Source organism: Chrysochloris asiatica, unplaced genomic scaffold (assembly GCF_000296735.1).
Source record: "Chrysochloris asiatica unplaced genomic scaffold, ChrAsi1.0 scaffold00025, whole genome shotgun sequence".
Taxonomy (NCBI): domain Eukaryota; kingdom Metazoa; phylum Chordata; class Mammalia; order Afrosoricida; family Chrysochloridae; genus Chrysochloris; species Chrysochloris asiatica.
In genome coordinates this window covers 6,573,807-6,586,797 of record NW_006408543.1, presented here as the reverse complement: position 1 = coordinate 6,586,797, position 12,991 = coordinate 6,573,807, and the positions used below count along the sequence as shown (strand labels likewise).

At 46.3% G+C, this 12,991-nt stretch overlaps 1 pseudogene; it reads left to right on the top strand.

Moving 5' to 3' along the window:
- The first annotated feature begins 4,261 nt into the window (after positions 1-4,261).
- On the top strand, positions 4,262-4,781 carry LOC102814773 (annotated as a pseudogene).
- The last annotated feature ends 8,210 nt before the right edge of the window (positions 4,782-12,991 follow it).

Here is a 12,991-nt window from a genome sequence, read left to right as displayed (position 1 = left end):
GGACATTGTTTCGTTCTGCTGTGCATGGGGTCGCTATGAGTCGGTTCCGACTTGATGGCACCTGACAACAACAACAACAACATGGGTGTTGATTGTGGATTGAAGCAAAATGAAATCCTTGACAACTTCAGTCTTTTCAACATTGATCATGATGTTGCTTATTGGTCCAGTTTTGAGGATGTTTGTCTTCCTTGTGTTGAGGTGTAATCTACAGTGAAAGCTGTCATCTGGGACGCTCATCGGAAAGTGCTCCAACTCTAACCCACAGTGTCAGCAGTGTGGATTCCTTCTGAGGGCTCTGAATCATAATCTGCTTCTGGCTTCTCTCCAGCTTCTGGTGACAGCGGGTCTTGGCAAGCTGAGGCTTATGAATGCGTCCTTATAATCTCTGTCACCATGATTACGTGGTCGTCTTCATGCTGTTTCTGTCTGCGTTCTCCTTTTTAAATAAAGACACCACTTGAGTCCAGTACTACGTCATGTTAACTTCACCAATAACATCTCCACAGACTCTATTTCCAAATAAGGTCACATTCACAGGTCATAGTATTAGGCTTGAACACATCTTATGAGGGCACAATTCAATCCATGCTGTTATTAAATGCTGTCAAGTTGATTCCGGTCAAAGCAACCCTGTATAGAGTTTCTGAGGCTGTAAACCTTTATCCAAGCAGAAAGCCTCATTCTTCTCCCACAGAGCAGCTGGTGGATTTGAACTGCTGACCTTTGTGATTAGCAACTCAACACAGAATCCACTATGCCCTCAGCATCCCTCAGTCCACAATACCATCCAATCTAAAGAAGCATGGTGAGAATGCTACTTTTCAGATACCCTCGTTCCTTGGCGTCTGGTACTCCGCACTCTCAGGATTGTTGTTGTTAAGTGCCCTTGAGCTGGTTCTGACTCATTAGTGACCCAGGATAGAGTTTCCAAGGAGTGGCTGGTGGGTTTGAACCTCTGACCTTGTGGTTAACAGTTCAGTGCTTATCCTACAGTGCCACACCAGGACTAGGACACAAAACTGAAGGGAGTGCCAAAATTCAGTTATCGAGTTATGTTTAATGCAACTGTCTAAATAACCCAAATGAGTGCAAACAATCTACAATGAACAAAACACCCAAATTTTAACCAGGATCGATTATACTGAGTTTCCCCTTTGCCGTGGGCTCCCATGAGACCAGGTAGACACTGCCCTTTCCTCACTAGGTGGGGGGTGGGGCACCATATTTTTGCTTATAATACGCCCATGTCAGTAACAAGCATAAGAAATGAACATGTGAGGAAGTTGCAAACACTCTAAGGCACAGGTTTATTTTCATAAAAACAGGCAAGCTTGTGAGGGCAGTGGTCAAGCCTGTCTCATTCCCCACTCCATCGGCAGCACCTCGAACAGAACCTGGGTCACAGGGGACACCCATTCATCCTGCTGCATGGACAGATGGACAGAAATTCAAGAACACAAGCCGTGGTCTTCAGCTGTGTGGTGGGGCAGGGTGACACTCTTGGCTACAGGGCTGTGTCCAGGTCCCATCCTCTGAGCGGCGGGCAGCTTCCCTGGTGTCAATTTCCTGTGTCCTATCCTCCACAGAAGGATTCATGGGAATCTCGGGCTTGTGTATTACAGATGTTCTCAGCTCTGTGAGTGTGAGCATACAGACAAAGGGTCCTGCAGAGTATATGGGTTCGAATCCCAGCTCTGCTGTTATCAGCAGAATGATTTCCCATCAGTCATATCGTTTTCCTGTGCCTCAGTTTCCTCCTCTGTAAACAGGGATCAGTGTACCACGGAACTATTGCAGAAGTTAAATGAGACACCACCATAGGCAAAGTGCCTGGCCTGGCTGTTACCAGGTGCTGTCTAGTCTATTCCAACCCATAGCGACCCTGTGTACAACTTGACGAAACACTGCCTGGTCCTGAGTCAGCTTCACAATCCTTCCTGTGTTTGAGCTCATTGCTGCAGCCACTCTGTCAATCCATCTTCTTGGGGGTCTTCTTCACTGACCCTCTACTTTACCAAGCATGATGTCCTTCTCCAGGCACGGGTCCCTCTTGACAATATGTCCAAACAACAAGAGAGGAAGTCTCCCCACCCTCTTTTCTAAGGAGCATCCTGGTGGTACTTCTTCCAAGGCTAATTTGTTTGTTCTTCTGGAAGGCCATGGTACTTTGAGTATTCTTCTCCAATGCCATAACTCAAATGTATTGGTTCTTCTACGGTCTTCCTTATACACTGTCCAGCCTTCATGTGTATATGAGGTGACTGAAAATAGCTGAACTTAAAGATTTTATTTCCTGTGGTGGAGTGGACGGGGCCCAGGCAGGAAACACTACAAACTCCACAGGAGTGACCGAGGAATGTTTAATGGATGGCTAGTTTATTGGTGCGTAGTGGTTATGAGTCAGGCTGCTAATCTCAGGGTTAGTAGTTCAAAACTACCAGTGGTTCCATGGGAGAAAGATGAGGCTTTCTGCTCCCTAAAGATGTACAGCCTCGGAATCTCTGTACGGGATTGCTGTGAATTGGAACCGACTCCACGGCACATAACTACAATAACAACAACAAGTTTATTGTGAGTCCTGGTGTGGCACTGTAGGTTGATGCGCTGGACTGCAAAGTCTGTTTGAACCACAAGGTCGGCAGTTAAAACTCACCAGTTGCTCCTTGGAAACCCTATATAGAGTCTCTATGGGTCTGAACTGACTTGGCGGCACTTAACAACAACAAGAACAACAACAACAACAACAACAGTTTATTGGTGGGGCCCTGTAGGATAAACATTGGACTGCTAATCACAAAGTGGGCAGTCCAAAACCACCAGCTGCTCCTTGGGAATCCTATATAGGGTCTTTATGAGTTGGAACCGACTCCATGACACTTAACAATAACAGCAAGTTACACAGTTGTGGACAGAGCTAAATGCCACTTACAAGGATCTGGAAATGCCCCAGGGTTAAGGAGAGTGAGGAACAGTTACCTCTCAACTTAAAAGGACCAGGGAAGGGGTTGGGCAGAGGGTGGAGAGACTGTGTTGAAAGGGGTTGCGGGGCAGGGGTCTTCATAGAGGCCTTCACACATGCTGTTCCCCTGCTTGGAGCCTCCGCCTCCTCCCCTGTTTCAGCTCTCAGATCCTCAGCTACCATACATGGACATGGCCCACACCTTCACTTCCATCCAATCAGGAAAGTCAGCATCCAATTCTTAAAATAGGTTTTTTTTTTTTTTTAAGGGAAATCAGTTAAAACAAATCATTAAACCCAACAAACCAATCCCATTGCCATTGACTTGGATGTGGCATGTGGTTTCTCAATATGTTTGTCCCCAAGTTGGAGCTAGTAGTGTTTGTCAGTTGTAACATTGGTGTTACTAAAGCCAGTGATGATGAAATTGAAGAATTCTACCAACTTTTTCAGTCTGAAATTGATCAAACCTGCAATCAAGATGTATTGATCATTACTTGTGATTGGAATGGAAGGTTGGAAACAAAGAGGAAAAATCAATAGTTGGAAAATCTGGCCTTGGTGATAGAAACATTGCTGGAGATTGTATGATAGAATTTTGCCAGGCCAATGACTTGTTCACTGATGATACCTTTTAAAAACAACATGAAACATGGCTATACACATGTACCATATAAGATGGAGGACACAAAAATCAAATTGACTATATCTGTGGAAAAAGATGGTGAAAAAGCTCCATCAGCCAAAACAAGGCCAGGGGCTGACTGACTGAGGAACAGACCATCAATTGCTCATATGCAAGTTCAGGCTGAAGCCAAAGAAAATTAAAATAAGCCCACAAGAGTCAAAATATAACCTTGAACATATCTCACTTAAATTTAGAGATCACCTCAAGAACAGATGTGATGAATTAGACACTAAGGACCAAAGACCAGAAGGGTTGTGGGATGAACATCAAGAACATCACATAAGAAGAAAGAAGGGAAAGACCAAAACGATGCCAGAAGAGGCCCTGAAACTTGTTCTCCAGTGTAGAGATGCTAAAACAAATGGGAGAGAAGCTCCTCTGGCGGACTTGTGTAACTGTCTCTTGCTTCAACAGTGTTTGGACAGAACAGATCCGGGGACACCCCACTTCCAGCCTTGGACCACCTCTAACCTCTATAGGTGCAATCTCTTCTCCAGGACCATCTTTTTGGCCATTCCCTGTTAAGGAGACCAGAAAAACAACATTTGTGTATGTGTGTGTGTGTGTGTGTGTGTGTGTGTATGTGGTTAGCTCCAAATCTTCAATTGACCATGAGCTCTTAGATCCATCAGAACTATTCTGTTAAAGCAGAGGTTGGGGTCAACCATCTGGCCACTCTTCATCAGTCGGCCTTTGACACCTACCCCTCTCTGGGCTTCTATTTCCGTAGAGACAATGTGGCCTTGGAAGGCGTGGGACACTTCCTCTTTGAGTTGGAGAAGAAGAAGCTTGAGGGTGCTGAGTGTCTCTCGAAACTGCAAAATCAGTGTGGTAGCCTCGCTCCCATCCAGGACCTGCAGAAGCCATGGCAGGATGAGTGGAGAAGAATCTTGGATGCCAAGGAAGCTGCCCTGGCCCTGGAGAGGAACCTGAACGAGGCCCTCTGGATCTGCACGCCATGGGCACTACCCACACAGACCCCACCTCTGTGACTTGCTGGAGAATCATTTCCTGGTGGTGAAAATTATCAAGAAGATGAGTGACCACCTGAGCAATCTCCGTAGCACGGCCAGTCCCCAGCCAGGGCTGGGCAAATATCTCTTCGAGAGACTAACCTTCAAGCATGACTAGGAGCTTGCAGAGCCTGGCAAACTGTGAGGGGACTTCAACATTCCTTGCCCTCCTCAGACCTGCAAGAACCTCACCCTCCAATCACCACCACCCTAGAGCCCCTCTTCTCCCAGGCCATGGACCAAATGAAAACAATAAAGCTTCCTTTTACAGTAAATAAATAAATAAAAATAAAGCAAATGGAAGAAATGAGGAAGTAAAAGAGCTGAACAGAAAATTTCAAAAGGGCAGCTCAAGAAGACAAAGTCAAATATTATAATGAAATGTGCAAAGACCTGGAGTTAGAAAACCAAAAAGGAAAAAAGATGCTCTGCATTTCTCAAGATGAAATAACTGAAGAAAAAATTCAAACCTTGACTCGCAATATTGGAAGATTCTCTGGGCAAAATAGTGAATGATGCAGAAAGCATCAAAAGAAGATGGAAGGAATATATTGTCACCTACCTTTTTAAAGTGATGAAGAGCAAAGATGTCAGCTTGAGGACTAAGGTGTGCCTGACCCAAGCCATAATATTTTCAATAACCTTATATGATGCTAAAGCTGCACAGTGACTAAGGAAGACCGTAGAAGATTTGATGCTTTTGAGTTATGGTGTTGGAGGAGAATATTGAAAGTCCCATGGGCTGCCAAAAGAACCAATAGATCCATTTTGGAACAAGTGCAGCCAGGGTGCTCCTTGGGAGGCCAAGATGGCCAAACTTCATCTGTCATACTTTGGACATAATGTCAGGAGGGACCAGTCGCTGGAGAAGGATATCATGTTTGGTAAGGTGGAGGTTCAGAGAAAAAGAGGAAGACCCCCAACGAGATGGATTGGCCAAGTGGCAGCATCGATGGACTCAAGTGTGGCAACAGCATTGAGGTGGGCCCAGAATCAGGCAGTGTTTTGTTCTGCTGTGCATAAGGTCGCTATGGGTCGGTACCGACTCGATGACACCTAACAACAATAATCAAAAAGAAATCATTGATGCTCAACCACTTCAAGAGGTAGCATATGATCAAGAGAAAATGATACTGAAAGAAGAAGTAAAATGTGCATTGAGGCATTAGCAAAGAACAAAGATTCAGGAATTGATGAAATACAAACTGAAATCTTTCAACAAACTGAGGCAGCACTGGAGGGACTCACTCATGCCAATGCATCTGGAAGACAGCTACCCGGCCAACTGATTGGAAGAGATCCATATTTATGCCAATTCCAGAAGAGGCAACCCAATGGAATACGGAAATCATTTGACAATGTGATTAATATCACATGCAAGTAAAATTTTGCTAGTGATAATTCAAACATGGTTGCAACAGTACACTGACAGGGAACCGTCAAAAATTCAAGGCAGATTCAGAGGAGGACATGGAACTAGGGATATAATTGATGACATCAGGTAGCTCTTGGTTGAAAGCAGAGAATTCAAGAAGGATGTTTACTTGTGCTTTGTTGACTATGCAAAGGCTTTTGACTGGGTGATCATGACAAGCTTAACTGTGCTCATGAGTAATCTGTACATAGACCAAGAGGCACTTGTTTGAATAGAACAAGGAACACTGACTGAATGGTTTAAAATCTGTCACTATAATTTATTCAATCTGTATGATGAGCAAATAATCTGAGAAGCTGGATTATATAAGAAAGACCATGGCATTAGGATTGGAGAAAGATTTATTAACAACCTGTGATAGGCAGATGATACATCTTTGCTTGCTGAAAGTGAAGAGGACTTGAAATATGTACCGATGAAGATCAAAGACCGCAGTCTTCAGTATGGGTTGCACCTTAATGTAAAGAAAACAAAGATAAATGGAGAAAAGATTGAAGTTGTCAAAGATTTTGTTTTGCTCAGATTAATTATCATCACTATTGGAAATAGCAGTCAAGAAATTAAATGATGTATTGCATTAGGCAAATCTGCTGCACACGACCTCTTTAAAGTATTGAAGAGCAAAGTTGTCAGTTTGAGGACTAAGGTACACCTGACCCAAGCCATGGTATTTTCCGTCACCTCATATGCATGTGAAAGTTGGACAGTGAATAAGGAAGACCATAGAAGAATTGTTGCATTTGAGTTATGGTGTTGCAGGAGAATATTGAAAGTGCCATGGACTGCCAAAAGAACAAACAGATCCATGTTGGAAGAAGTACAGTCAGAATGTTCCTTACAAACCAGGATGGCTAGACTTTGTCTCTCATACTTCAAATATATTATCAGGAAGGACCAGTCCCCGGAGAAGTACGTCATGCTTGGAAAAATGGAGGGTCAGCACAAAAGAGGAAGACCCCCCAATGAGATGGACTGGCACAGTGGGCTCAAGGGTAGCAACCATTTTGAGGTTGGCACAGGATGGGGAAGTATTACATTTTGTTGTGCATAAGGTCCCTATGAGTTGATACCAACTTGACGGCATTTAACAACAACAACACTGGTGTTAGTGGGAATGCCAGAGTTCTCACCACATTTCCCACTCTGTTGGAAGGGACTTTTAATGCCTTAGCTGGGGCAGGCTAGAGAAGGAGTGGACTGAAGTTTGCTGAGCCACGTTCAAAAGACTCATGGTGGAGTTGCTTCCTGAAGTATGCGTGGGAGTTTGTCACAAGAAGATGAGGATGAGGAACAGGTTGAGAGGATGCCATGGATGAAGGCATGGGACCTCAAGAACACAGCACCTTCAGAGATGTGAGTAAGTAGCTGGCGGTAGGACATGCAGGTAGATAGATGATGGGAGAGGAGGCGACAGTCAGGTGTGGAGGTGCTCCATCCTTTCCTGGGAGACAGCGCTCATCTTGAGGCACAGGTCTTGTTCCAGCATCCCTATGTGTGTCCTTAGATGGCATGCAGCGTTGGTGTGGGCTGCCCACCCAGTGGCAGGGACTCAGGTGCAGGGCTTGGAAAGGTCCGGAGCTCTGTGTCTGATGCCTCCTGAGCTCTTCTTGAAAGGAAGATTGAAAATGGCAGGGCGTGGAGACAGGACCCCTGAGCCGAGTTAATTATCACCTCACAATGTGGCAGGAAATAGGGCCCTGAGGTCCTATTCTCTCCTCAGTAACAGGTGGACGTTTTATGGATGATGCCTTCGTTTACGACAATGCACAGAACAGGTAATTGTTTCGCAAAATGTGCCTGTCAGAACGTGGTGACCTCTACAAATCGCATCCCGTGTCTTAGGGTAATGAGTGGTGCACAAGTTCTTTCCCCCACCGAACTTCTCTCTAAAGCACTAGCAATGTAGATGGAATAAGAAGAGACTTGTTTGTTCATTTTGTGTGCTGTTGGCTGGGAGGTGTTACATCAGGATTTTGCAAAAGTTTCTCAAGTTTGTGGAAAATAAAATGGAAATAGCCAGGGTGCCTTTGTATGATCTGGGTTTGGCACAGAAACGTCCAGGATGGTAAGCGATTTGAAGACATGAGATGATTTGGAAGAGCCCCTGACTCCAGTCTGCACGGTTGGACTTTGAGCGCAGGCCTTCCAAATTCACTACCTCACTATCTATACTACGCCTAGTTTCCAAAAGGGAGAACGGTGTGGCGCTTTATGATAAGCATTGGACCACTAGGTTAGTTTGAAGCGCAAGGCTGTCAACTCAAACTCACCAACCTCTCCTTGCAAACCCTATACAGGGTCACTATGAGTTGGCATCAACTTGACAACACTTAGTAACAATAGTACAAAAAGGGATGTGATAAAATACAGGAGAAAAAAATTAGTGAGTGTGAAAACTAGAGTAGGAAGATAAGAAACTGAAGCAGATGAAAGTAGAGATGGAGTTATGAAATCCAACTACTGTTCTTTGTTGTTGTTAAGTGTTGTCCAGTTGCTTCCGACTTATAGCAACCCAGTATAGGATTTCCGAGGAGCAGCTGGTGAATGTGAACTGCCAACCTTGAGGTTCAAACCGACTTTAACTTCCTAACCGACTTTGCGTCCAGTGCATTAATCCACAGCACTACACTAAGACTCCATGTGCCCTTTAGGTTCTTTAAGAATTTCGTTCTGAGCTTCCTAGCTGCCAAGGCAAAGAGGGAAACACAACCCACCCCTAGTTTACAGTGTGCTCAAGATTATGATAAATAATGAGAAGAGTAGCTCAGAAACTGGAAACTGAAATGCTATTTCATCAAGTGCCACTCCATGAGTATAGCCTGGAGTGGGTGACCTCGGTTCAGACACCAGAGTTGGAATACTGGCTGGGACACCTTCTTGCTGAGTGATCTTCGGCCAGTCCTCACTTCTCTGAACCTCCACGGAGATCCTCACACCTGTGGAGCAGAGATTGGATTCGGCTCTCTGCTAGTTGAATGGCAATTGCTCCCTGTCTTACCCCTTTGCTTGCTCTGCTCTGTTCTCTCCAGTCCACAGAGTCCCAACCATAGGTCCAGTGCTGGGCTAGGTGGTGGAGATGTATCAGAGCCTAACCTGACTTCCAGGGTCACCTGGTTCAGTGTGAGTGTCCAGGAGTGCCAGAACCAGGGAAGCAGGAGGGACACAGGGCTACTCTGGTGGTGTGAGGGGCACGGATCTTCTCTGAAGGGCTGAAATCTGGCCTGGTCCTTGACACCTGATATTCTAAACAAAGAGAAAATAGACAGTGGTAGGCCGCCATTGTTGAGGAATTGAGAGTGGGTAGACATAGTTGTATAAAGATGAGGTGTGAGGTGGACAGAGAGGGTCTGGAGAGCCTGGTAGGCTTCCCTCATAGTATTGTTGTTGGTACTGTTAGGTGGACTTACAGCAACCCCAGGTACAACAGAATGAAACACTTCCCAGTCCTTTGACATCTGTACAATCTTTCCTATGTTTTGTTCTTTGTTGCGTCACTTTGTCAATCCACCTCATTGAGGATCTTCTTTTTGCTTTATCAAGCATGATGTCCTTCTCCATGAACTGGTCCCGCCTGATAACATGTCCACTTCTAAGGAGAATTCTGGCTGTACTTCTTTCAAGGCAGATTTGTTGGTTCTTCTGGCAGTCCATGGTGTATTCAGTATTCTTCACCAACACCATAATTCCAATGCATTAACTCTTCTTCAATCTTCTTTACTCATTGTCCAACTTTACATGCATGTGAGGTGACTGAAAATGCCCTGGCTTGGGGCAGGCACACCTTCCCCCTGCACACTCTGAAACTAAACTCCCTTATGAAAACTTGTAAGCCAGTCACTTCGTGCCTTTATCGCCACCCCCCCTCCCATTTTAGGTAGCCGATGTCTAAGGTGTCCACCCGTATCTTCCCTGTATACAGAGGGGATAGGATTGATATTTGATATACCATCAGCTTTTGTTCACATGGAACCCCTTGAAATAGTTGAGCATTGATCAATTCTTTTTGATACAGTGACTCTGTGTATATCTTCCATCTTATTTTGATGCTTCCTACATCATTCACTATTTTGCCTATGAAATCCTTCAATATTACAAGCCAAGACTTGAATTGTGCCTCAGTTCTTTCAGCTTGAGTAATGCTGAGCATGTCCTTCCTTTTTGGTTTTCTAATTCCAGGTCTTTGCACATTTTGCTATAATAATTGACCTTGTTTTCTTAAGTTGTCCTTAGAAATTTTCTGTTCAATTCTTTTACTTCATCATTTCTTTCAGTCAATTTAGTTTCTCTAAGTTCAAGAGCAAGTTTCAGAGTCTCTCTTCTGACATCCATTTTGGTCTTTTCTTGCTTTCCTCTATTTTTAATGACCTTTTGCTTACTTCATTTATGATGTCCTTGATGCCTCTGGTCTTTCGTCAGTATTGTTCAGCGCATCAAAGCACTTCTTGAGATGGTCTCTAACTCAGATGGGATAGACTCAAGATCATACTTTGGCTCTTGTGGAACCTGTTTTAATTTATATAGTTTTAATTTAAACTTGCTTATAAGCAATTGGTGGTTTATTTCGTAGTCGGCAGCTGGCTTTGCTCTGGCTGGTGACATTGAGCTTCTCCTTTCTTCATCTCTTTCCCCAGATGTGGTCAGTGTGACCCCTATGTACTCCATCTGGCAAGGTCCATGTGGAGAGTGGCCAGTTATGTTGCTGGACAAGGTAGATGCAGTGAATAATTTCTGGTGTGGCGCTGTAGGATAAGCACTGGACTGCTAACCGCAAGGTCAGTAGTTCAAGGCCACCAGTTGCTCCTCGGAATCCTTTACAGGTTGCTATGAGTAAGAACTGACTCGATGGCACTTAAGAACAACACCAACTTGCAAAAAGCTGCCATGGGATTGCTGATGTTGTTTCTATCACCAAATCCATATTTTCCGCTTACTGATCCTTCTTTGTTTTGGACTTTCACAGCCCAATCATTAGTAATGATCAATCACACCTAGTTTTGGGCAGGAAATGGTCAAGTCCTTCCCTGGTAAAGGTTAATGACATTAAACAGGAAGTGCCTGAGGCTGAGCCATGGAGGATCCTGTTTGGTTTGGACTCCAAATTGGAAGTGATTTTCCCTACCTGAAGTGATTTAACATGCCCCTTCCCTCACTCCTCCTGAGGAGTGCCAAGGGGCCAAGGGAAGCCAAGGTATGGGATGGTGGAAGCTTCCGGTTAGTGAGTGAGGAGGAACTGCAGTGTCTTTACCCCACCAGGCACTTGTTGGAAATACCGCTGAGTCAGAGTTTGTATTTCAGTAAGCACTTGGGGTGGGGTGCTGGTGGTGGTCTGGGACATGCAAATCTTGACATGAAATGCATGCTGGGAGGAAAGCTGCACACCCACCAGCTAAAGCCAGGAGCAGAAAGACGTGTCTTCCCTCAGTGTGCAGGCTGAAGGCTGAGCAGAGACTAGTCCTCTGAAGCTCATGGTGGCTGGACTAGGTAGGTGCTGGACCATGGAGCTCGGGACCAACTGGCTTCGCCCCAGAGAGTTCCACAACCAGTCCTTGCCTCCACGTCCCTCTACCCAGCTCAGCAGGGACTCTCCCCCCATCCCAGGAGGGGCCTCCGGGAACATCTTGTCCTCTGGGTGTGGCCACTGGACAGCCCTGGGGACCACACAGGGAACTCCCCTGAAGGCCCAGCCCTGGGTTCTGGCCTGTCTGTCTCCCTGCCCGCCGCCTCCCCTGGGGGCTGAGTGTCTGGTCTTGGAGCAGAGATATAGGGAGGCTGGGTAGGCCCCCGGCGCCCCTGGGTGGGCAATTATGCTACTTTCTGGCTGTCTAATCAAAAGCACAGCTCTCTGGAAGGGGAGAGAATGCAATTCTGTGATTGGTTTCAATTAAAGATTTGCTACTATTTGATTAAGATGTATTATTGATTTGGGTTTGCTCCAAGCAAGCCAGGCTGCTTCCTGAGGGGGAGGGTTTGGGGACTGATTGGTGCCCCAGTGGGCTGGATACTAGGGGGCAGCTGAACCCTTGGCTCGTCTTCTTTCACAGATGTGGTTGTGACCATATGGTAGCTCTGTCCACAGAGCCTGGTGGCCTGCAGGAGAAGGCAGAACTGGCCGGCTGCATGAGGTTCCAACGGCCCATGTCTTCATTTCCCACAACTCCTTGGCTGTCAGCTTCCCAAGGCCCTGGGCCTCAACTTCCTGGTCCCTCTAGCCCTCCAGCCTACACCTAGCCTCCCGGACTCCTAGACCCCTGGACCTCAGCTTGAAGGACCCCAGCTTTTCAGACCCCTACCTTCCTGGACCCCATCTTCCCAGACCCCAAGCCTCCTGAATCCCAGCTTCTCATATCCCTAGCTTCCTAGCCCCCAGCCTCCCAGCTTCCCAGCCTCCTAGCCCCCAGCCTCCCAGCCTCCCAGCCTCCTAGCTTCCTGGCCCCCAGCTTCCCATGCCCATAGCCTGTGAACCCCAGCCTCCTACTTCCTCCCAGCACCCAAAAAGCCTGCTGGTCTTACCCCTCTGCCTCCCCCTCACTCATCGTCTGGCCTTTCTGTCCAGATCCCCCCCACTTCCTGGCTGTCTCCACTTGGCTTTTGCTGCTCATCCTTGAAGGTTTCAGGTTGCATCAGGCCACCTCCTCCATTGAGGCACATAGTTCTCCTGGTCCAATTGTGTGCGTGTCTGCTCAGTGGCCCCAGGCTGTAGCCAGAGGCTGTGGGAACTCAGTGACTCAGCTCCAGGAGCAGGTAGAGGGAGCCCCTGGCAGAGAGGCCTGAAGTGAGGTGGCAGAACATGTCACCCATCCTTGTTTGTGGCCTCCTGGTCTGGTATATCACAGCAGAACTGGTGAAAGTTGATGGAACCCCAGTCCCTCCAATGCCTCTGCCCCAGGAATGTC